Source organism: Danio rerio, chromosome 23, assembly GCF_049306965.1.
Source record: "Danio rerio strain Tuebingen ecotype United States chromosome 23, GRCz12tu, whole genome shotgun sequence".
NCBI classification, from domain to species: domain Eukaryota; kingdom Metazoa; phylum Chordata; class Actinopteri; order Cypriniformes; family Danionidae; genus Danio; species Danio rerio.
The window spans coordinates 28,302,607-28,326,866 of NC_133198.1; the positions used below are offsets into that span (position 1 = coordinate 28,302,607).

General features: G+C 35.5%; 1 protein-coding gene and 1 long non-coding RNA gene across 10 annotated transcripts in view; one reads left to right on the top strand and one right to left on the bottom strand.

Moving 5' to 3' along the window:
- The window catches only part of fmnl3 (formin-like 3), a 94,134-nt gene that overhangs the window by 4,211 nt on the left and 65,663 nt on the right, over window positions 1-24,260 (top strand). The window lies entirely within an intron of this gene.
- On the bottom strand, window positions 747-4,292 carry LOC108181437 (uncharacterized). 3 transcript variants are annotated; one of them, XR_012398539.1, is made up of 4 exons: window positions 4,229-4,292; window positions 3,299-3,387; window positions 2,350-2,489; window positions 747-1,832 (listed from the first exon to the last, which is right to left on the bottom strand). It is a non-coding gene; the product is annotated as an uncharacterized lncRNA (long non-coding RNA). The 3 variants fall into 3 exon arrangements; XR_001797398.4 differs by having other exon boundaries at window positions 1,240-1,835; XR_012398541.1 differs by lacking the exons at window positions 3,299-3,387; window positions 4,229-4,292 and adding an exon at window positions 2,886-3,063.

Sequence of the window (24,260 nt, forward strand, 5' to 3'; positions counted from 1 at the left end):
TGGATATACAGAATAAGAAGAACATACAAACACAAATGTATATACAAATTAGATAAATAGATACAGAATAAACACAGAAAATATATATACATTATTTTATAAAATGCATATTAATTAAATTAACAAATATTTTATAACCATATAACCAGAACCAATAATTAAAAAGATATATAAAGGGCAATCCAAAAACAAGATCAGAGGCGAGGCAAGGGTCAAATAAACAAATGATAATTACAGAAACAAGATAAACAAGTATGAGTAGACAGAACAAACACAGAAATCGCATATTTAACAAAAACATATTACTTAAATAATTACAACTAAATATTTATTAGCATTTACCCAAAACCAAATAAATAAATAAATTAAATTAAATAAACTGAAAATCCAACAGGGCAGTCCAAGAGTGAGGTCAGGGTCGAGCAAGGGTCAAAGCCAAAAAAAAAAAAAAAAACAGTCCAATGCAAGACATCCTGAAAATAGGAGGACAACAATTAAAAGGTGCTGTTTGCAGAGTACATACAGGCACAACTCGATTAGACTTTTAAGCACTTTTTTAAGCACCTATTTTTATTTTTAAGACTGACAAGCAACGTATTGAACACCTGAAATGTATTCTCAGCAATACATAACAACATTCCATAGGAACTACCTATCGATTTATATAAAAAAATAATAATATTAATATTTCATAGTATTTAACCTATTTTAAATGTGCTTGTGAAATTATTGTTTTTTTATGTTTTCGTAGATGGAAAGAGAACTGAAAATTAAATTACATTAAATTAAAGGACTAGAAATACTATTACATTGCTAAAATAAAACCAATTTTAGTAAATAATACTAATACAGAGTAAAAGTACATGGTACTATTTTAGTTAGTTACATTTGAAAAAAAAAAAATCGGATTTTCATTACGGACCTTTTTTAAGTGTAAACTTGTTTGAATGGTTTAATTGTTTAATTACAAGACTACATAAAAAGAAATTTGCACTAACAAAGGAAGTTTATTTTAAAGAAATATATTTTCAAGCTTAGGAAGGTTTTACTTATATGATGAAAAGATGTAAAAATGTAAAATGTAGCCTTTTATTTACACATTTTACACGTTTTTTCTTGTTTGCTCATTCTGTGTCTGCCTTTACAATCTGGCAAATTTGTTGCTTAAATAACTTTTATAGTACTTGGATTTTTTTTTACATAATTATAAACAAATGACTTTACAAAAATATATATTTTAAAAATAATAAAACAAATGACTTAATTTCATTTGAGGTATTTGAAATATTTTTTTACATTTTCTACATTTTTCAAAGCAGTGTTTTAAGAGCCTTATTGTTTATTTTGATAAATGTAATAACAGATTGCTTTGACCTGTAATGCCTGTACAATTTAGTGACGCTTTAAGACAGACTATGTATAAATCATACAAATACCTCATTCAAAAACGTTTCCAGCATACCAACCCCGTGACGTCAGACACAGCAATATTACAAGATGGGGGTGCCTTTGTGCTAAAAGCTTTAGTAAAACATGCCCTTTTCATCAAAATTGTTACATTAATCAAGTTTGGTTATTATATTTTTATTAAATCGGAAAGCAATTAACGAAATAATGTAAACTTGATTGACTGCATCACTTCTACTACAAGACACTGGGAAGAATTTTTGCTAGGAAGATCTGACACTCAAAGTTTACTCCATCAATTCATAGTCTGAAATCTTGGTAATTAGTGAAAGTACCTTTGAACTGACCGCAGATCTTGATGTAGTCTTTCTTGATCTGGTCTTCTCCATTTTCGATCCTTCCCTGGGTTCATCTTTACAAGGAACCTGCTGAATGGAAAAAAAATACTTAGTGATAAAACCTGGACTATATCATGCTCTAAAATGTTTGAAATAAAAGCAGCATAAAAGGACAAGCTAGTGGTGGAGGTTTGCTAGAAAAATCTGTGAGAGTGGATGTTGTGTGTGAGTCAGACTGAGACAGACTGTTGTATGAATGTGTGTTTTTGAGTGTATGAATGTGAGAATGCATTCACAAGAGTGTGTGTTAGTTTGAGGATTTTGCTATTTTAAATATTAGGGTCCAACAGAGTAATTTGTTTAGTTAAGTTGTTTAAAATTATTATCATTGATTAAATACTTGCCCATATATAGATGTAAAGAATAACCAAAAGAAATAATGTATTAAAATGTCATTATATTTTATATTCGATCTGCTAATCATTTGTTGTGAAATTTGAATGACTTCCATTCAGTATATGAATAAAATAAAATTAGAATAGGAATAAAACAATAGAACTCTATAAAAAAATACTTCCTATCAAAATAAAGCAGGTGCTTTTACCTTAAGGAACTTTATTAGTATGGTTCCCTGCTTCCAGTTAGTTCAACTTCAGATACCTCCATAATCTGTACTCTGGTGCTTCATTTGGTTCTTGACTTAAGAGTAACTGGTGTCGCATTCCCGGTCCATCACAATCTGAGCTAGAAGGACAATATGACAAAAGACAAGACAAATATGAATACACATAAAATACAGAATAAAACATTTAAAGATATAGTTTACTATTCTGCCACCATTTATTCATCCTCTACTTGTTTCAAAGCAGTTTGAATCTGTTCAACACTAAAGCAGATATTTTGAAGAATGTTAGAAACCTGTAACTATCGATATACATAGTAGGAAAAACTGGGTTTGTGTTCATTCATTTTCTTTTCAGCTTCATCCCTTTATTAATCTGGGGTCACCACAGTGGAATGAACAGCCAACTTATCCAGCATATGTTTTACGCAGCAGATACTCTTCCAGCTGCAAGACATCACTGGGAAAAACCCATACACTCTCATTTACACACATTCACTATGGACAATTTAGCTTACCCAATTCACCTGTACCGCATGTCTTGTGGGGGAAACTGGAGCACCCGGAGGAAACCCACGCCAACACGGGGAGAACATACAAACTTCACACAGAAATGCCAACTGACCCAGCCGAGGCTCGAACCAGAAACATTTTTGCTGGGAGGCAACAGAGCTATCCACTGTACCACCGCACCGTCTGAGTTTATGTTCAACAGAACAAAACAAAAATATTTTAAACCATGTGGAGGATAAAAGATGTCATTATTATGTCATTATTAGATTTTTAAATAAGCTATGATCTCACACAGTGATAAAATAGCACCAATAAATCTTGTAATATTTTAATAATAAATAAAACATAAAATATATTATTTCAGTTCCCAACAACCAGTCTGACATATACAAGTTACAAAATATGTACAATATTGTACCTGGTGTGCTTGATGATGAAGTCAAACAATTAGTAATGCACTGATGTGAGAGTTGTAATTTCCTTCAGCTTGCATGATTCCTTTCTTTTCTGTAACAAATTAATACAATACAATAAATTTATACAAATATTATTTTTACTTGCCACAAAACCATTTGTTTGGACTTGATACATATGTACAAGATTAATGGTGCAATTCAGTTTCCAGGCTGTTTTGAAGTAATATAAAACATAAGATATGGATTTTAAGCTTATTTAACACGATTGATTATATTTTTTAACAAGGTTTAATATTTCATAACACACTTAGCCTTCTTTTTAGCTAATTAATTTCCTTCATAAGTCATTTAACACATCATGTTTCAACTGTGGATTTTTTTTCAAACGTTTTGGCTTTAAAAAAATGTTTTAATGCAGACCAGTCTCAACAGTGGCCAGCATGAACCAGATAACGTTACTCTGCAAACTTTTGCTGAAACTTGATAAAACACACATTAACAAGCAAATCAAGATCATTAGGATTAACGTTACCAAAAAGAGACTGTTCGTTCAGTGTTAGAGCTAAATCCAGTACAAAGGCAGAACTCGGCACCTATTACAACTGTATAAAACGGACAGCATATGATTCATTCATTCAAGCTCCCGTTTCGACGCTGTTCTTCATATAACACGTCTTATTGATCATTTAATTGGGAATGACGAGCGATTAAAAGGACATTTGTTACTTAAATGAATTTGTTAAAACCCCGAGCACAATCAACTTAACAGATTACTGAACTGACGGCTGCCACCATTCTTAGCCGTTTTTAGCCATATTATCCACATATAAGTTACAGTTTTTTCACTATTCAAAACAGGGGCTTTTCTAACAAATAAAAACATTACCTGACGACAAATATCTCACAAATATGATTTTAAAATAATAACTTACCCGATATAAAGAAGAAGATGAAATGGCGGACTTGACTTCACTTCCTCGTTTGAAAAAAATAACCGTCATTCATGAGGCTCCGCCCACTCCACCGTAATGCAAGGATGAAGCGAAACACATATTCGCCACCAGGGGGCAGTTTATGATTATGTTTTTAAATAAATAAATATAAATAAATATATATATATATATATATATATATATATATATATATATATATATATATATATATATATATATATATATATATATATATATATATTAGGGTAAGGGTAATTAGGCAAGTTATTTTATAACAATGATTTGTTCCGAAACTGTAGAAAAAATATATAGCTTAAAGGGGTTAATAATTTTGACCTTAAAACACTTTTTAAAAAAAATAAAAAACTGCTTTTATTCTAATCGAAGACTTTCTCCAGAAGAAAAAATATTATCAGACATACTGTCAACATGTCCTTGCTCTGTTATGTAACATGCTGTAATTCTAGAATATTTACTGTTATTTTTATTATTCAATAGCTTGTTATATAAAAACTAACACTTTAAGATATATTTACAATTAACTAATTGCTAATTAACATGCTTATTAATAGCATATTGTCTATAAAATTTGTGTACGCTGTTACAGGTGCACACACACAGAACCAGGATAGACTTTTGGGCCTTTCTATGTTGAGTTTGCATGTTGTTTCTGTTGGTTTCAAGTTTCTTCCATAGTGCAAAAATTTGCAGTATAAGGGAATTTTGGATAAACTAAATTTGCTGTAGTTTGTGATTAAGATAATGTGTGGTGTTTCCCAGCACTGAGGATTGTACCCTCAGGGCTGTGTTGCAGAAGCATTAGTATCTGATTGCAGACTTGCATATGCAAGCTGAGACATACAGTTTGACATGCAATGTCAGAAACAATGCACTCAAATAGGGCTAGTGACATCAAAGTGAGGGGTAGGGTTAGGAGCGGGGTTAGGTGTGCGCATTAAAATTGGTCAGATTTATTTTTATTATTTTTTGTGTTCTGTAGAATAAGTAAATAAAACTGTGTTGTTTACAAATATCAGCTTATTCACGAACACATTCATGTTATTCTTTCTACTGCTCAGTTCTCTGACATTTTTTTCTACATAGTTATTTTATTCATAAACAAAACATTTATGTCTATTTAATATTCAAATTAAATAAAAAAAGCACAATGTTGTATGTGGCATTTAATCAAACAAAATCATTGTAAAAATGTAGAATTGCAAAAAAATAACACCAAGAAAACAGCACTTTAATTCAGTATTATTAGATTATGAATTCATTTGTAAAATTGTTCATTAAAAAGTAGTACTGATAGCAAATTAAATCCACCCAGTAGGTGGCGGTAGGACACTGTCTTAATTCATTCAAATGGAGAAACTGAACAAAACATTAATGGATCAAAACATAATAAATGATGAAACTCATTGCATTTATAGACATTTATAGACATACCAGGTAATATGAAAAAAAATATTAATTTTACTCATGCTGGAACATTTACATATAACAGATAATATAAATTTATATTCATAGCAGCCTTAAAGTAAAAATAAATCCATTATTGAGGAAATAAACTGAATTAATACGTGATAAGGTTACAAACATATACTTTCCCAGATAAGCAATGGCTTATTCCTATTCTTAATAACCTAAAGAATCATTTTTAATCTCAAAAAGTCTTATTTAGAACATGCAATGTTATTATTTTCAGAGAAGGTGTAGCGCTCTCACTGCCTGATGAGGGACAATAATGTTAATAAAACACAGGAAACACAGAACTGCTGCTGCTTCACATCAGAGTCTGTGTAATGTTTGAGCAGCAAGCCCCTCCCACTCATTAGGTATGCAGTCCACAGGCAGAAGTAGCCGATCGGAAAAATGTAAATCCTTGCATTACATTACATTTATTTGCAATATTTATTTTCTACTTCATAAAACAAAAGTGTACAGACTTAGAAAGACAAATTAACTTTGATTTTCAATTTCTAATAATTTGTAACCACTTCAAAGGTTCCTGTTCATTTATAGTTAAACCGGAACTAAAAATACACAACTCGCACTACAACCGATGTGTCACACACGGGCCACATCTGGCCCACATACAGTAGGCCACAACTCACACTAGACCCGCTGTGTCACACACGGGCCACATCTGGGCCACATATGGCAGGCCACAACTCACACTACACCCGGTGTGTCACACACGGGCCACATCTGGCCCACATACAGTAGGCCACAACTCACACTAGACCCGCTGTGTCACACACGGGCCACATCTGGCCCACATATGGCAGGCCACAACTCACACTACACTCGGTGTGTCACACACGGGCCATATCTGGCCCACATACAGTAGGCCACAACTCACACTACACCCGGGGTGTCACAGACGGGCCACATCTGGCCCACATACTGCAGGCCAGAACTCACACTACACCCGGGGTGTCACACATGGGCCACATCTGGCCCACATACAGCAGGCCAGAACTCACATTATACCCGGGGTGTCACACACGGGCCACATCTGGCCCACATACAGCAGGCCAGAACTCACACTACACCCGGTGTGTCACACACGGGCCACATCTGGCCCACATACGGCAGGCCACAACTCACACTACACCCGGTGTGTCACACATGGGCCACATCTGGCCCACATACGGCAGGCCACAACTCACACTACACCCGGGGTGTCACACACGGGCCACATCTGGCCCACATACAGCAGGCCACAACTCACACTACACCCGGGGTGTCACACACGGGCCACATCTGGCCCACATACAGCAGGCCACAACTCACACTACACCCGGTGTGACACATATGGGCCAGATGTGGCCCATATGTCTCCTGCCATTGCCAGAAGTGAGCCATATGTGCCTTAGTTGGCCCAGATGTGGCCCAGAACTGTATGCTATCTGGGAATGTTCTTAAATAATGTAGCCTATGACAGCAAGCATCAGTGTTTCTTAAGATTGAAATAAGAATAAGGGATGATGGGGCAGAGTGGTGCTGGATATGTGCCTACATTGGAATAAAATCCTGCGTCCCTGACTGTAATGTTGATAGGTGATTGCATGACAATTGTTTTGATGTTATACTTATTTGATAGGCAGTAGTGATATGGTTGCTCAGGTGTTGTGAGGCAGTTGCTAGGCAGATAGAAGGCTATTCTTTAAGGTTATTTCTTAGATAGATAGATGGATTGAATTCCTCTGATGGAATAGGCATTTGCTTCTATACAGTTAATCTGGCTACTATGTTTTTTTAGGATGGATGGACGGATGGATTGATTGATTGATTTCATTCCCTGCATCCACTTACATAATGTTTTGATTTTATAGTTGATCAAAGAGTTGTAGTTTAACATCAAAGTGACCTCATTCTCTCCATACTGGACTGAGGATGGAAAGACTGACCATCCCAGGGTGGGTCCGAGGTCAGTTTCAGAGCCTCGTGGAGAGTCTTCTTTAGGTTCAGCCAGATTTCCTCTCACTTCTTTCAGTTTGTGGGAAAGCATAACATTCTGAGTAACATTTGAGTTTCAGTGCTGTTATCGGCTGACAGCATGGGCTGGGTTCTGTCTGTCCCACGCGGCAGATAAAGAAACATCAAAGTGTGTGTCCATCGCTCTGGAAAAGAGGTCTTTGGCATTACTGATTAGAGTCAAGTAGGTTAGATGTGTTTCTTCTATCTAAATGCTATTAAATCTGAATAGAACTACACTCACACAACGACACATGATTACTTGGGTGTGCATTATTTTTTATTAATTTAACAGACTAGAGTTAGCTATTATGCTTATACTATGATTACCAGACCTGAACCCATTTTTCAGATGTTGCTTTTAAAAACATTTGTCATGTTTTTGTTCTCATGACCAATTTATTACACATCACATCCAGAGCTATTTATTTATTTTAATTTGATTTTGGTTGTTGTAGGACTGCACAATACATAATTTCAGCACTGATATCTGCAAAAGTCGCATCGCAGGTTCTGCAATGTCAAGATGGGATTATAATAAACAAGGAACCACTGCTCTGAATAATAACTTACATTGATAGTCAAAATCATATTCAAATTTAATGCTGTCAAGACCTGCCTGCAAGCATTTTAGCACTGCGCTTGATTGAAAAATATTGGACACATTGGTTCATCAGCCAATCAGAATCAAGGATTTCAAAGGCCCCACTGTTTAATAAACATTTGAAAGAAACAATATCCCCTCACAGCCTCCTATTTATGCATGTTTCTATTGAAATACATCATGCAGTCAGTGATGTAACCCTTCCTTCCTTCACTTCCGCTCTTGATTTCCTCTGTGCATCTGTTTGTAGTGCACATTTAGCTCAGTTTGAGGTTGTGTCTGCTCGTACCATCTCTCCTCCCTCAGACAGACAGTGTATAATGATGTCATAGGTGAAGGCCATGCCAGCACAGTAAGATCCGTGCAATGATGGCTTTTACAGGAGCTCAGCACACATAGGGGGAGATGGATCAGGGGACGAGACCCTAGGGTTACATCACAAGGCTGCATGAGCTTCACTAATAAAAAGCTTAGGTTCAGGCCTAACCGAGCGCATGTGCCGTATGCATCATTTTGCTCTTTTTCCTTTTGTCTGGCTGATTCAGACTCTGCTCTTTGCGGCTGGAAACAGCTGCCTGACATTTTTCCCTCGTTTGCGAAAGGAAATTGCTTTGTAGAGCTGAAACTGTGGCCAGTTTCTCCAGCGGTGCCTGGAGAGATCAGGACGTTGGCTACTGGCTTTCTTGATGTTCTCAATCTGGACCACTGCATTGGTTTGCTTTGGTCGCGCAGCTTTCCAGCTTCAGACGGTTATGATTTTCTTTATTCAAATTGGCAACATCTTGATTGAGTTATGAATATATCAGGTTTCAGGAAGGCTTAAAGTGATAGTACACCCAAAATGTTTAATTCTGTCATCATTCATTTAGTCAGCCTCCTTGTGTTCCAAAACTGAGTTTGTTAAGTTTTGTGAAACACAAAAGGAGATGTTTTGAAGAATGTTGGGAAAAAAGTAGTGATTGTTTTCCATGTTTTCTTTGGTTTTTGCCACTAGCTATGGCTGTCACTAGTTGTTTAACCGATTACAAATCTCACGGTTCGGATCACATTAAGGTTTTTTAGTCTCGGATTGGACTATTTTTCATATCAGCCTAAAAGGGAGGAGACAAATGTAACTTGCTTTCCATTTATTACAATACCTATTAAAATATAAAAAATAAAATGAGGAAATAATCAGCTAAATAAAAATAAATAATATTCATTACTGTGAAAAATCCATTGTTACTACTATTGTTGCTGATAACGCTAAATTTATGAATCTAATACTATATTTTGTACAACCCATATTTATTTTTAGTCTCATTTTCAATAAATGATTCAGTTATTCACTCATAAAAAATCATATTTTAATGCTAGATGGGTCATTTTTGAAGTATTATTCTGTGGCATATGTTTAATGTCTGGTTGTTGCCACCTATTGGTTAAATAATGTAATTGTTGTCTACAACTATTTTTTTTGAGCGTCGTCGAATGTATATAATGTAGGGCTTTGCAATTAATCGAAATCGAATCATAATTTGAAAAAATGTGATTAGTTAATCACAAGAGGCTGCAATATAATATGTAACATATATATGTAACAAATAACATCTGAAGTGCTTCAAAACCAGTTTGCTATGCTTCAGAAAATTAAGCATGCTAGACTTTCTGCAATGGTGTCATGAGGCATCGCAGACATGGTACCGGTTGTTGTAAACAATGCCATTATACGAGAAGAAACGATTGAATCTTGTGTCATGGTGCCCATTTGGTGCTTATGACTCCCCACCACAACACCCTATGTCAAGGACATTTTTAAGAGCTGTCACAGAATTGTTGCTACAGATTATTGAGCTGAAGCTTGAATTAAATTAAAATCAGCTTGAAATAAATCGCAAATCAATTCCCAATATCTGTCAAAAACATTCCAATTAGCAATTTTCCCCAAATCGCACAGCCCTAATATGATGGTGATTTTAATCTTTACCATAAACATCAGTGGTTATATCTACATTTTTGCACTAAGGGGCTGTTTTGTCGTACTGCTCCTTTAAAGGTAGTCCTTCCCGCCTACTGTTTCTACATGCATTTCTGCGTGCCTAAATCTCCTCCCTCGGCTGTGTCAGACAACAGACAGACTTAAAAGAAGAAGATCTCACTTAACTTTTTGAGAAATATTACAGTAAGAACTTTACCAATGAGTATTTGTTGTGCAGTAGCATCGATGAGTTACACACAATGTCGTTACAAAGTTCGTGCACACACAGATACACACACACACACACACACACAGACAGAGAGAGCGCGCATTTAGCTTTACACTCTTTTTGCATGCATATGTGACAGGATACAGGTTAATCTCCACTGCCGTATGGATATCTGTTATGTTAATGTAGAAAATAAATCTGATTTAACGTCCACAAACCGGGATTGAAGCGTCTTCCTTTATAATTGTTCTGAAACACGGCTGTGCTGATGAAGTAAATCGCTGTAATTCTTTACACACATGCACTGTTTTAAAACATTTTAAACATGTGAAACTCACTCTTAATCATATTTGATGATGATTGATGATCCTAGCAAACTGAACAGACCTTTTATTCCCAGCTGCTTTGCGCACATCTGGTCTTGTTGATATGATTATACACGTGACTACTGGGACATATTAATACGTGCAGCTGTCAATCAATTCAGTGGGTGGGGGGACTGCACTCCTACATCAAGTTGCGGTTGGTCTGAAAACCGCTCCAATTGGTCCACCGTTTTTATGTTGTTAAATTGAAAAAAAAAAGGACTGGGTGTGATTATATCACCTCAATATGACAATCTGTACACTATATCTACACATATGTCTGTCCAAACAGCTTGAAAAGTAGATTTTTCACCATAGGTGCCCTTTAAAACGGTGATTGAATTTAATTTTGTTACAAGCTTTGACTTTTTTTACTTCAATTTAAAACTTTCCATCAACTTCAACCTGACCACTTACACCATGAATTATTATTGTAATAATTCTTACTGTACAACAATAGAGTTTTGTTCATTTTTTCCCCCGCAGTTCAGCTTGATGTCGACAGAACTCTAAATCCATATGGAACGTTCTATGGTAATGGAACACTCCTTCACCTCTGAAACTGAAGTTGGGGTCTGGCTTCCCGACTAAACTTCTCCATATGGGCCTCTGTTTTGTTAAAAAGACAGGAGGTGTAATTTTTTTTCAGAGGTGCAGTGATGGAGCGAGAGTAGATGTATGTGAGATATCCTCTTTCAAAGTGCTCCCGCTTGACTGTGCTGCTGCAGATTCCTGTGGTCGAAGCCACGGGAGAACTTTAGAGAAGGAAAATTCCCTTTGAACTGGCTGTCTGCCACCATGCGCCATTGTAATGGTTTTACCAACACTTAAAACAGAATGTCGTACTGTGGAGCTGCTTCAGTGGTTTATTTTTTTGTTTGTCTACTTTGAAGTTTACACAGAGTGATTTGCCGTCTCAGTTATTGTAGTAAACTTCTCTTTTTTAGCGATTCCAAATTTTATGATGTGCGCCACACAGGAAGAGGCGACACAGTGACCCTTCCAGCCCCATTGCTTGTCGGTGTGACCCCTGACACTGTGCTGTCTGTCATGTCACAGTATTTGATAGATGTCACTCGAGTGGAACTAATGGAGTCAAGCTGTGGCCCCTGTTTATGGGACATTAAATCTAAATCATTTTCATTAGTTTGGCCCGTGCTTCGTTTATCTGCTCTGTGTGTCTGGTCAGGCTGTTTTCAGGCCTGAGTGTTTCTAAAAAGCCCGCAGGTGGGGAGGAATTGGCCATTGTTTGTTTGTTATGCCGCAGACTCATGCTGTGGGAGTGTACATCTGTTTCTCCAATGGCCCCGTCACAGTCAGGACCAGGACATCTGAGGCTCCTCTCTGTGGGCATCCTTGTCCTACACACAAAAACACAGACTCAAATGTATGTGTTCTGTTTAAAGCTGAAAGTGTACTTTGTTTTCTTTTGGACAGATTCAGTGTGATGCCTTTTGAAGTTTGCACATGTACTAGAAAGTTTCATCCTTGTTCATTGTCTGTGTTTTTCTTTTCAAAAGTTATGAGCGATAAACCTGTCTTTGCACTTGTTTAGAATGGAGTTATAGATATTCTTTAACTGATTTAATCACACCGGTCACAACTGTGACTACAATTGTTTTGTCAAGATTGGTGTCTTGATTTTTGAGTAGGGTCTTTTTGTCGACTGCAACACAGGGGCATAACATGAAGGGGCCTAACTTGCATTACGTTAGAGGTGTAACTTTAAGTTATGGAGACATATGCTAAACCTAACCCCAATGGCTGATTCACACAGATCTTAGTGTTTGAAGTTGGGGCTGATCTGACCATCATAGCATTGTCAGCCAATGAAATTAGTCAGCAATTGGCTACTGTCTGAGATGGTGTATTTGCATACAGCGATCTAATTGGCTGACGCTTCCATCGGCGTTTGAAAAGTTGAGAAAGTCCCAACTTCTGCAGCGAGCAACGCCACTGAAACAGTGTAGATGGATCCACAATGCAGTTCGGAAAAGCCTGACTTATTAACATCTACACCTACCCCAACCCTTAACCCAACCATCAGTTATTAACGTCTACATCTACCCTAACCCTTAACCCAACCATCAGTTAATAACATCTACACCTACCCTAACCCTTAACCCAACCATCAGTTATTAACGTCTACACCTTCCCCAACCCTTAACCCAACCATCAGTTATTAACATCTACACCTTCACCAACCCTAAACCCAACCATCAGTTATTAACGTCTACACCTTTCCCAACCATAACCCCAACCATCAGTTATTAACGTCTACACCTTTCCCAACCATAACCCCAATCATCAGTTATTAACGTCTACACCTTTCCCAACCCTTAACCCAACCGTCAGTTATTAAAATCTATACCTTCCCAACCCTAAACCCAGTCATCAGTTATTAACATCTACACCTTCCCCAACCATGAACCCAACCATCAGTTATTAAGGACTACACCTTCCCCAACCCTTAACCCTACCGTCAGTTATTAACGTCTACACCTACCCCAACCCTTAACCCAACTATCTGTTATTAACGTCTACACATTCCCCAACTCTAAACCCAACCATCTGTTATTAACGTCTACACATTCCCCAACCCTTAACCCAACCGTCAGTTATTAATGTCTACACCTTCCCCAACCCTTAACCCAACCATCACAATTATTAACATACAGCCACGAGTTGCAAAGGTTTTCCTACTTTTGTTATTTGCAACCACAGGGGGTGACGGTGAGTATAGGCTAACTGTCATGACAAAATAGATGAAGAAGTCAGCGAGAGGAGTTGTATGGTGGAGTTGCTAAATGAATGGATATAATAATAGATCAAATGAATTGGTTGTGGATAAATTTGGAGAAAACTGATGAAATTTGGTAAAAATTTTCACTGGTAAGTAATTCCGCTATCTTGCTAACAAGATCTGGTTGCAAGTTGCGCCTCTAACTTACTTCAAGTTATGCCCCCTTCATGTTATGACCTTGTCTTGCAGTTCACAGACAGATATGCTTGTTTTTCCAAAACTTGTTATTGTTTTTGCTCCACATTTTCCTGTTTTACACCTTTTGGACGTAGGTTATATTTGCTGAAGTAAGTCAATTCATGCACTGTGTAATATCATTGCACCTGCTACAGCCATGGTACAGCAGCAGCATTTCTTGATCATTACACGAGAATGAGATTATAGTACCTAGCCAGATATCGACCAAGAAGATAGCAAATTTTCATTTTCTGTTGGTCTTAGTACAAGATGTAACTACACAAGAGTCCAGTTTTGAATAGGAAAATTATCAAAACTCCTGATGCTAATGGTCTTCAGTGATCTATGCCAAGCTAAGCTAAGTATTTCCACCACACCGGGAGATCACCTGAATAGATTCAAAAATGGTACATCACAACTGTTTGACTCTTGTGAACTTGAGTCTATTTTCAAACAAAGTGGAGTGTTCCTTTAAGATGTCATTTTTTGCAGTCCAGGTGTGCAGTGTGTTGTTTTCAATATATTACCCATTATATGGGATTTATTTAATGAGTACGGTTTACGTTTGGCCATAGGTGTGTGTGTGTGTGTGTGTGTGTGTGTGCTAGTGGGTCAGACAGCTCTCTCTGTCGCAGCTGTGTTGAGGGTCCATTCTGAACAGTGGTTTCCTCTCCAGCACAATGGAGGCTCTGTGAGTGTGTGTTGTTTTAGAGAGAGGGCCTCTCCCCCCGAGCCCTTTGTGCTCCTTTCTTTTACTATGTAGAGCTCGCAGGAACTGCTGTAAGAGTGTGTGCTTGCAGATGAATGTGATTTCTGAAAATAATTATTGTTTTATTTCTGTCAATATCAGGCCAATCATTATTTAGACACAAATGTGAAGCAGAACATCCTCTTTTTTTCTGCACTTTTTCTCATGCTCACGTTCAGAGAAAGTGTATTTCTGTTGTTCCCGTTATTTTGAGGCTGGCAGGACTGAGTGGGTGGTGACTGTACTAGAGCTCATCGTTATTATTATCTCAGGGTGAGTTTACTCACCGCACCATTATGACACAGGCCTGGAGGCCTCCTCGCCTAAACATTTTCTGCTGTCTTTGGCTTTCTTCAGGATTCTGCACTGCAATTTACACTTTTCCATGCTGGCAGTGTTTGGAGCCACTGTGGCGTTTTCTTAGATAGATATTCCTACTGCTGCGTGTTAAATACTGTGACAGAACATGGCTTGACAATGAGATTATGAATTCACTGCATAAAAACAATACTTTTTGCAGCAGTATTTGTCAAAATATTAAAACAATAAAATTTATATAAGAAATATATTCTATATAGGGTGGCATGGTGGCCTCACAGCAAGAAGGTTACTGGTTCGAGTCCCTGCTGGGCCAGTTGGCATTTCTGTGTGAAGATTGCATGTTCTCCCTGTGTTAGTGTGATTTTCCTCCCGGCGCTCCAGTTTCCCCTACAGTCCAAAGGTGAATTGAATAAACTAAATTGGTCTTCGTGTATCTGTGTGAATGAGAGACTGTATGGGTGTTTCCCAATACTGAGTTGCGGCTGCATAAAGGTAATGCTGGAATGGTTGGTGGTGCTTTACGTTGTGGAGACCTCTGAAATAGAAACTAAGCCGAAGGAAAATGAATGAATGAATATATGCTATATACAGTTGAAGTCAGAATTATTATTCCTCTGAATTATTAGCCCCCCTGTTTATTTTGTTTCCCAAATTTCTGTTTAATGGAGAGCAGATTTTTTCAACATATTTCTGAACATAATAGTTTTAATGACTCATCTCTAATAACTGATTTATTTTATCTGCCATAATGACAGTAAATAATATTTGACCATATATTTTGTAAGACTTCTATACAGCTTAAAGGGACATTTAAAGGCTTAACTAGGATAATTAGGTTATCTAGGCAGGTTAGGGTAATTAGCCAAGTTATTGTATAAAGATGGTTTGTTCTGTAGACTATTGGATAAAATAGCTTACGGGGGCTAATATTTTTAACCTTAAAATGGTTTTTAAAAAGTTAAAAACTTCTTGATTCTAGCCTAAATAAAACAAACAAGACTTTCTCCAGAGAAAAAAATATTATTGGACATACTGTGACAATTCCCTTGCTCTGTAAAACATAATTTGAAAAATATTTTAAAAAGAAAAGAAAAATCAAAGGGGGGCTAACAATTCTGACTTCAACTGTATATAACTTATCTAATAAAATATATTTATTTTGGGAGCAACATTGGATATTAAGATTTGACTGATCTTATTGACTGATTTTATTGATCTAAATATTGAATATCTGAGAATGTTTAATATTTATGGACGTATATAACTATAACTCAGGAAAAGCTTTAAGCAAGATTCTGTTCTGTTCTATTCTATTATAAAGAGTAAATATGAAGCTAATAAGCTATTAAGATTTCTGTTTATAACTATAGTGTATAAGAGTAATAAATATTTTAATTATAATACAATATTATTTGTTTTATTTTGTACATGTGATGACATTTGTTTAAAAAAACGTAAAGAAATTTCATTTGGAGCATTTATTTTTTGCCTAAAATGGCAAAAGTGCCATTTTTTCAGGCATGTTTCAGGATTTTGACAACAAATGAAAACATTTGTTATTCTGACCAAGTGTCATTTTCTTTTTTGCAAAAAAAGGCTCTAAACACTTGTCATGTAATTGTCGCTTTATAGAATAAAACATATAAAAATTTAACTCCAACTCTATACCTAACAAACACTTTAAATCTAGAGAATCTGAGAACTCTCAAGTGTTTTTTTCAGAGCTGTTTAATTAAAACATTTTTGTTATAGTGTAATACCAGTCTGATCTCACGAGAAAACATAACTACTTTATGATTTGTCAGTTTAGTGGCTAATTCGTATGAATTAATACGAGATTATAAAATAAAGAGGTGGCGAACAAACCCGCCTCTAAATCCAACTGTCATTGGGGGATAAGCAAATTGTACTCAATTGTGTGAATGAGATCATATGAATTCATACAAATTAGCCACTAAATCAAAACAATACAAAAATACAGTGAGATTGTGTTGGTAATACACAAGCTTGAATTAAAGAAAAAGGCATTATGCTGTGTTTAACAATTATTAAATAGTAATTAAAATATTTTTTAGATTATGTTTAAAAGAATCATTTTCTTTTAGATAGAGTTATTATAATACATGCTTACAGGAGTGTGTGTTCTGCAGACTGATGAATATTTGTCTGTCTCCTGTCTCTTGTTGCTTTTGTATATCCGTTATTATGACTCTGTTCCTCTCCATCTCCTGTGTGGCCGAGGGAAGACGCAAACAGGACATCCTCTTTTTAAGTGTCAGCCAAAGCCCCTGATTCATTATACAATTAAATCGCAGAACGTTTATATTTGTATCACCATACACTCAAATCTGACTTTATGACTCCAAATGGATATAATTAATCCTGCACATATTTAATAACTGAGCTGGGTTTGATCAGGACAGCATTTGAGAGTGTTTATAAGTGCTTAACGTGCCACAGATCTAGAAAAGGAATCTGGAGTGTCACATCTGGAAGCCTAATCAGGATCTTCAGGAGTTCCTGAAATGAGGATTGCTCACAGGTCTTCTCAGAGACTGCATTACCAATAGAACAGAGTGATTTTGGATAAACCGAGAATTGTTTGTTTGTTTGTATGTATGTAGAAATATAATCATGTTGCTGAATTGGGGGGTGGCACTGTGACTCAGTGGTTATGGTGGCATTTCTGTGTGGAGTTTGCATGTTCTCCCCATTTTAAAGACATTCTCTATACAGTAGGTAAATTGGATGAACTTAATTGGCCATAGTGTATGAGTGCATGTGTGAATATGATGTTTCCTGGTACATATGCAGGAATATTTGCTGGTGCATTTCACTGTGGTGACCCCTGATAAATAAGGGACTAAGCTGAAGGAAAATGAACTAATGAATGTTTGAATTGGGACATTTAAAAAAATAATAATGAAGACTCATGTCCACAGCAACCTTTTTTTATTTTTTAATAAGCCCAACACAGTGTGTACAATATGAGCATATACTGTATATACAAAAACAAATCAAAAACATAGAAATAAAAACAAAGAAAAAAGGGAGAAACAACTAAACACAGGGGGTATAAAAACATATATTAAAAGTTGCTCATTAAATATAGAAAAAGATTTGCAAACAGATACAGTTTTAGAGACTTTTTGTTGTTAGACAATTGAATCAAGGAAAGGTATTGTTTAAAATGCACTACATACATTTTCTATATCATCTCTGCACAAGAAAGCTTTGTCAAGTGAACGAGAATGTTTTCATTATTTATTTTTTTAAATGTCCCTTTGTGAGGACATTTAAAGTGGCTCCGTAGATTTAAGATTGCATTCTTTCAATGCTAAATTGTGCAGTTCTGATCATTGAATCTAGTAATGTTTTGAAAGAGGTTCCCACAACATGCTTCAAAACTGGAAGTCTACTTTTTTGTTGCTTATATATATAAATAAGAATAGTCAGGTTGTCTCTGCAAGCTTCTGGACTTTCTCTTTTAAAAATGAAATGTGTTTGTGTGTTTTTGAGCTGATTGATGATTTATGGAGGACGTCCTGATCCTCAGGGAGCCGCTAGCTGGAGAAGAAGAGTGCAGTGCACTATAAACATCACGGCTGTATAGCAAAGAGGTGTTAATGCTCAAATCATCATGATGTTGTCGGACTTTACAGCGTCTCTGTTTACCAGTTTACCCCTCTGTGCTTTTATAAAGTATTTGTGTGGGAAGTTTCATGTGCCGATAATTTTGGGTGTTTCATTTCAGTTCTGAAAAGTTCAAGTTGCACTGCTGTTTTTACTTTCGATGATTGAGTTTGTTTTCTTTTCACAGCTGATTGTGGTGGTTTGTCCAGGAGCATGTAAACTAAAGTAACATAATCTACAGCTAAATGATATTATCATTACCGCTTTTGTGTATTAATTTGAACTAACTAAAAATGTTCTTTGTTTCTTTTTGTTTCTTTGTTTCTTTCTTCTTTTCTTTCTTTCTTTCTTTCTTTCTTTCTTTCTTTCTTTCTTTCTTTATATATATATATATATATATATATATATATATATATATATATATATATATATATATATTATTGTTATTGTTCTTTATTGTTGTTCTTTATTTATTATTATTGTTATCAGTAGTAGTAATATTATAAATGAATTACATTTTGCTTATTTTATATTTTGTATTTTATATTTTTATTTGATGTTATTTTCACATTTTCTTTATTTACTTGTGTGTTTTTTATTTTATTGGTTTATTGGTTTTAATCAACATGCAAACAAAAACAAAAAGAACAAAGATAACAGTAAACACAAGTATAGTAACAAAAGTCATAACTGTTTTTTTTTAATAATTAATACAAAAAAACACACAAAAAAACATTATAAACAAACAAAGTTATGCTGTGATTGAGTAAAGTCACACTTATTATGAAAATACATCTCAGGCAGTCAGAGGTTTTACTTGTGTATTTAATATTGCTTATTTAATATTATTATTTATTATATTATTATTAATAATTTAAATATTACAAGTATTTTGCAAATATTAAATAGTTTTTTATGTACATTTTGTTATATTTATTGGAGCGTATCCGGGCTGGGGTGAAGTGGGTTGTGTTTGTGTTTCTAATGTAAACAGTTGATGGGGGATGGTGTGTCTTGACCTCCCTCTTCTTCAGTGTTGTGGTGGTGTTTCTGTTTTGTAGATCTGTTTTGTTGTGATTGCCTGCTTCAGGTTACAGGTTAAGACTGAAGATCAGGTGTCAGGGGCAGTGAATGGAGGACAACATTTTCTCACACTCATTTAATCTTGCTCAGTGTCAGGAGATCCTGTAGATCCCAGCGCTCTTTCTATTCAAGTAAACTCTTATACTTTTTGACTAAGTTTAAAAGCTGGAAGTCCCCCTGGCCTTGTGATACCTCTGACAATTGAGGTTTCTGTGCTTTTTTTTTTTGCATTGTAGCAAAGAATAGGAGGAACAGTAGCTTCAATATTTTTGTGCTGATGTGGTTTGGTCAAATTTGGAAAATCAGTCATAACTATGTAAATGAAATGTGATTGGAGGCTCATGGTCTTTTTCTTTGGTCAAAACTCGGTTAGCGCTACTTCAAAGGTTCTTTAGTTTTCAGAGTTTTCAGTGTCTTGTCCAAACAATGAAAGTTAACCAAAACGTACAAGACGCAAAAAGGTGAAGAAAGCAAAATGTTAAATCAAGAAATGAAAATGTTTAATAGAAGTATTGTAGAAGTATTTGTCCCAGCACAAATCGAAGTCAACTTAACAAACGTGTGGATTTTGTGATTTGAACATAAATCATTGAATTTGTCCCACAAAACTCAAGGATTGTGTAGTTTCAGCTCATTTTAAATAAGTGGTTTATTAAATAAGTGGTTTAACAAGTGGTTTAAATAAGTGGTTTAACAAGCAGCAAAACATTTTTTTTGAGTGAAGCTTTATCATTCAGATATATAAACCTATTTAATATTCCATGAATCTATGTTATAATTGTTCATTTGAAACTTAATAGCAATCTGTTCCAGTATATTAAAAGTGCAATATGAGACCTTGGTAAATGCTAATGTTAGCCTGATAGCACTGAAAGCCTATGTCCTACCCTGCAATTGGCATCTAAAGCCTTGCCTCCTGAACGCACTAGACAACATCACTACAATATATCACTTAACATTCACCAGAGAGAAAACGTTTTAGTACAGATAGCAATTACAGTGCCAAACTTAAAAAAGAAGGTAGGTTGTTGATGTTTGTCTGTCATGCTTTGTCTGAACTGCATGAACGTGCCAGTGATGTAATCCTTTCTGCGTGCAGAGGTATCCAATGGGCTATATGCACAGCTAGTGTTTTTTAGCCAATGATAACCTTTCAGTAAAATATTAATGTAACTGTTTTCAATTTCCTTTTACAGCATTGATGTTGTAATGTAATTACATTACATTCAGTTAAATAGACTTAAGCATTCATTTAGTTCTTCAAGTGTGAAAGACTGTGCAACAGCTAGCGCCATCAGTATCAGCAGGCGAGCGCAGAACCTCCATTGAAAGGGGCAACGTAAACTGTCATTTTAAGGATATGGCGGGGGAGATTAAATAGAAATACAATGTAAATAAATACATTTGTTCCACTTTATTTAAGGATTACAAAGAATGTGAAAATATGTTCAACCAGCAGAACAAAAAATGTGGTAGCACTTTTTATTTTCGCATATTCCATGCACTAATTATAGCAATTACAGTGAATTGGGCATAGTTACAAGGAACTATTCCTAAACCTAACTCACATTATAATTATTATTGCTAATAATATACATTGTTAACAGTTACACAATGTATTAAAAAGCATTTCTGTCAATCTGATTACATGTGGATGATGCTTAATGCAGGTGTACAAGATGTTCTTAGCTTTACCACTCCATAGCATATCCAGGGTCAAAGTTCTTTTGTTTTCTTTTGAGGAGGGAGAAAGAGAGAACTTTTGTCTTCACCATGCTTGAAGAAATATTCAAATTCCTTGAGTTTAATGCAGTGAAGCAGAGCTTTGTCGAAAGGAAAGAATGGTTGAACAGTTTTACAGCTTTAAAGGGATGGTTAACTCAAAAATGAAAATTTGCTCGCCATGAACTCTCAAGTGGTTCAAAATCGTTGGGTTTTTCCTCTGTTGAACAAAAAAATAAGATGTTTTAAAGAATGCTTGAAAACAGTACCCATTGACATCCACAGAACAATGGAAATCACACTGTAAAAATAATGGGTCCCTCACAATTCCTTCATATTGTCGCAACATAAGTTAACTTGATTGTTTTTACAAATTTAGGTGGGTTGAGCATAAAGTTTTCCACCCAAAGAACTGAAATTGTGTTGATTCAGTTGTTTAGTTTAAGCAAGCCGCAATTTTAAGTGAAATGGTTACAATATCAGAAGAAGAAATAAACTTTGATACAATTGGAAGCTCAGTAAATGATGACAGCATTTTTAATTTTTGGGATGAACTCTTGGGTGAATCTCTTTAACAGTGACTGTACAGAAGGGTTTTAACACACACCTTCTTCCAAAAAAGAATGAGAGGAAAACTGTTTCAGCAGGCCGGCATGACGTTCTGAAGGATCTATTGTTTCCCACTCAAGCTTTCAGTCCACAGTGTCTGGCGGGTCTGCTGTTCATTCCTCAGGTCCAGCGCTGACGTTCGGCTCTGGGGACTCATTAGCTGGAGCTCCGTCAGTAGCTGAAGGCTGGAGACGCGCTCAGATGGTGAGATGGTGTGTGTGTGTCTGGTCGTCTGCTCCAGTCTAGTTGACTCTGCTGACACATGCTAGACCCATTGAAAAGAATATGAGATCCCAAACTCCCCTTTCATTCTTCCTGTAGTACAGTAGAGGCTACTGCTAAAACTGGAGTCTCTACCTGTTGACTTAGTAGCCCAAGTGCCATTTAGATCAGTTTGTAAACCACTCTTATTGGCTTTGGGGTTTAAATTATGTTAAGCCTGCAGGTTTAAGTGGGCTTTAGAAGAGTTTATGTTGGATGTCTCCCAGAGTCGGGTCTCAGGCATGGGAGCCGACGCTTGTAGCTGTGGATGGGCGAAAAGTGTATTTGTGTTGTTTGTGTTTATAAATGCAGCTAAGAATTTTTCGCTCACATGAACTTCCACTGCCCTCTCGGAGCGGATGGAGAACCAGCCAAATAAGGCTGTAAAAGTGTGTGGCCTGATTTTAAACATGCCATAGTTGTGTCTCTTGGTGGGGACTAATATTTGACCACTTCATGAAAGTCGGTTGTATGCTGCTTCGTGGTGGTTGTTTGATGACGATCGTCTTCGGTCTGACTCTTAAAGTCAACATGAAATCAAAATTAACTGTAAATTCTTCATTAGTTTAAAGTAAAGTGTATAGTAACACAACTAACAAACAAACAAAAAATAATGATACATATATACATACAGTTAAAGTCAGAATTTTTAGTCCCCCTTTAATTTATTTCTTTTTTAAATATTTCCCAAATGATGTTTAACATTTTCACAGTATGTCTGATAATAGTATCAATAAATAAACGTTTTATTTGATTTATTTCGGCTAGAATAAAATCTGTTTTTAATTTTTTATAAACAATTTTAAGGTGAAAATTATTAGCTCCTTTAAGCTGTATATTTTTTGATAGTCTACAGAACAAACCATCGTTATACAATAACTTGCCTAATTACCCTAACCTGCCTAGTTAACCTAATTAACCTAGTTAAGCCTTTAAATGTCACTTTAAGCTGTACAGAAGTGTCTTAAAAAACATCTAGTAAATTTTTTTTTTACTGTCATCGGGGCAAAGATAAAATAAGGTTGAAATAAAGTTTTCTTTAGGTTCTTTGGTATCCCACACAGTCCCAAAGACATGCGCTATAGGTGAATTGGGTAAGCTAAATTGTCCATAGTGTGTATGTTCTGGTCCTCAAGATTGGGGGTAGACCTTGTAAAATATAGATTTTACGAAACACCAACATGGTGTGCCTAAATATCAACTTCAATATAAACAGCCTTGAAATAAAGTAAATAATAGTAAGCCTCTCCTCTCCATGTGCACCAGGCACTATCTTATGAACACTCCATGTTTTTGAAAATGCACTTTTTTTTTTTTTGAGTGACAAACCACCTGTAGATGACACACTTTTTCCTCAATTTGCACCAGAAACCTTCTTATGAGCAAAAAAAAGCAACAAAAATATATTTAATAAATAAAAATCTTATCATAGCATTGATATACTGTATTACAACTCTCTATTGATTTAAAGTGCTTCTTTTATCCACACTTGTAAGTCGCTGTAGGTAAAAGCATCTGCTAAATTAGTAAATGTAAATATTAAAATGATTAAAACATTGAGTTTGACTTATTTATCATAAACTAAATTGAAATAAATAACAATTCAATATGACTAGAATTATGAATGAATGCTTTATAATAAAGTACATGTTATTGTTAAAATAAATGTTAATACAATTTTATAATTTATTTTAACAACAGCATGTACTTTATTATAAAGCAACAATTCCTCCGGGTGCTTTGGTTTCCCCCACAAGTCCAAAGACATGCGCTATAGATGAATTGCGTAAGCTAAATTGTCCATAGTGTATTTGTGTATGTCCTGGTCCTCCAGATTGAGGGTTGAGCTATATTATTTAAATTAACAAACAAACCAATCAGTCAATAAAACAAATTTAAAATCTCCAATACACGACAGATTTCTATGATATCACTGATTCAAAATTCATGTTTTATGTTCACTAAATAGTTTGGGTTGGAGTTTCTGGCTGTGCAGTAAGTCCTAAACAAGAG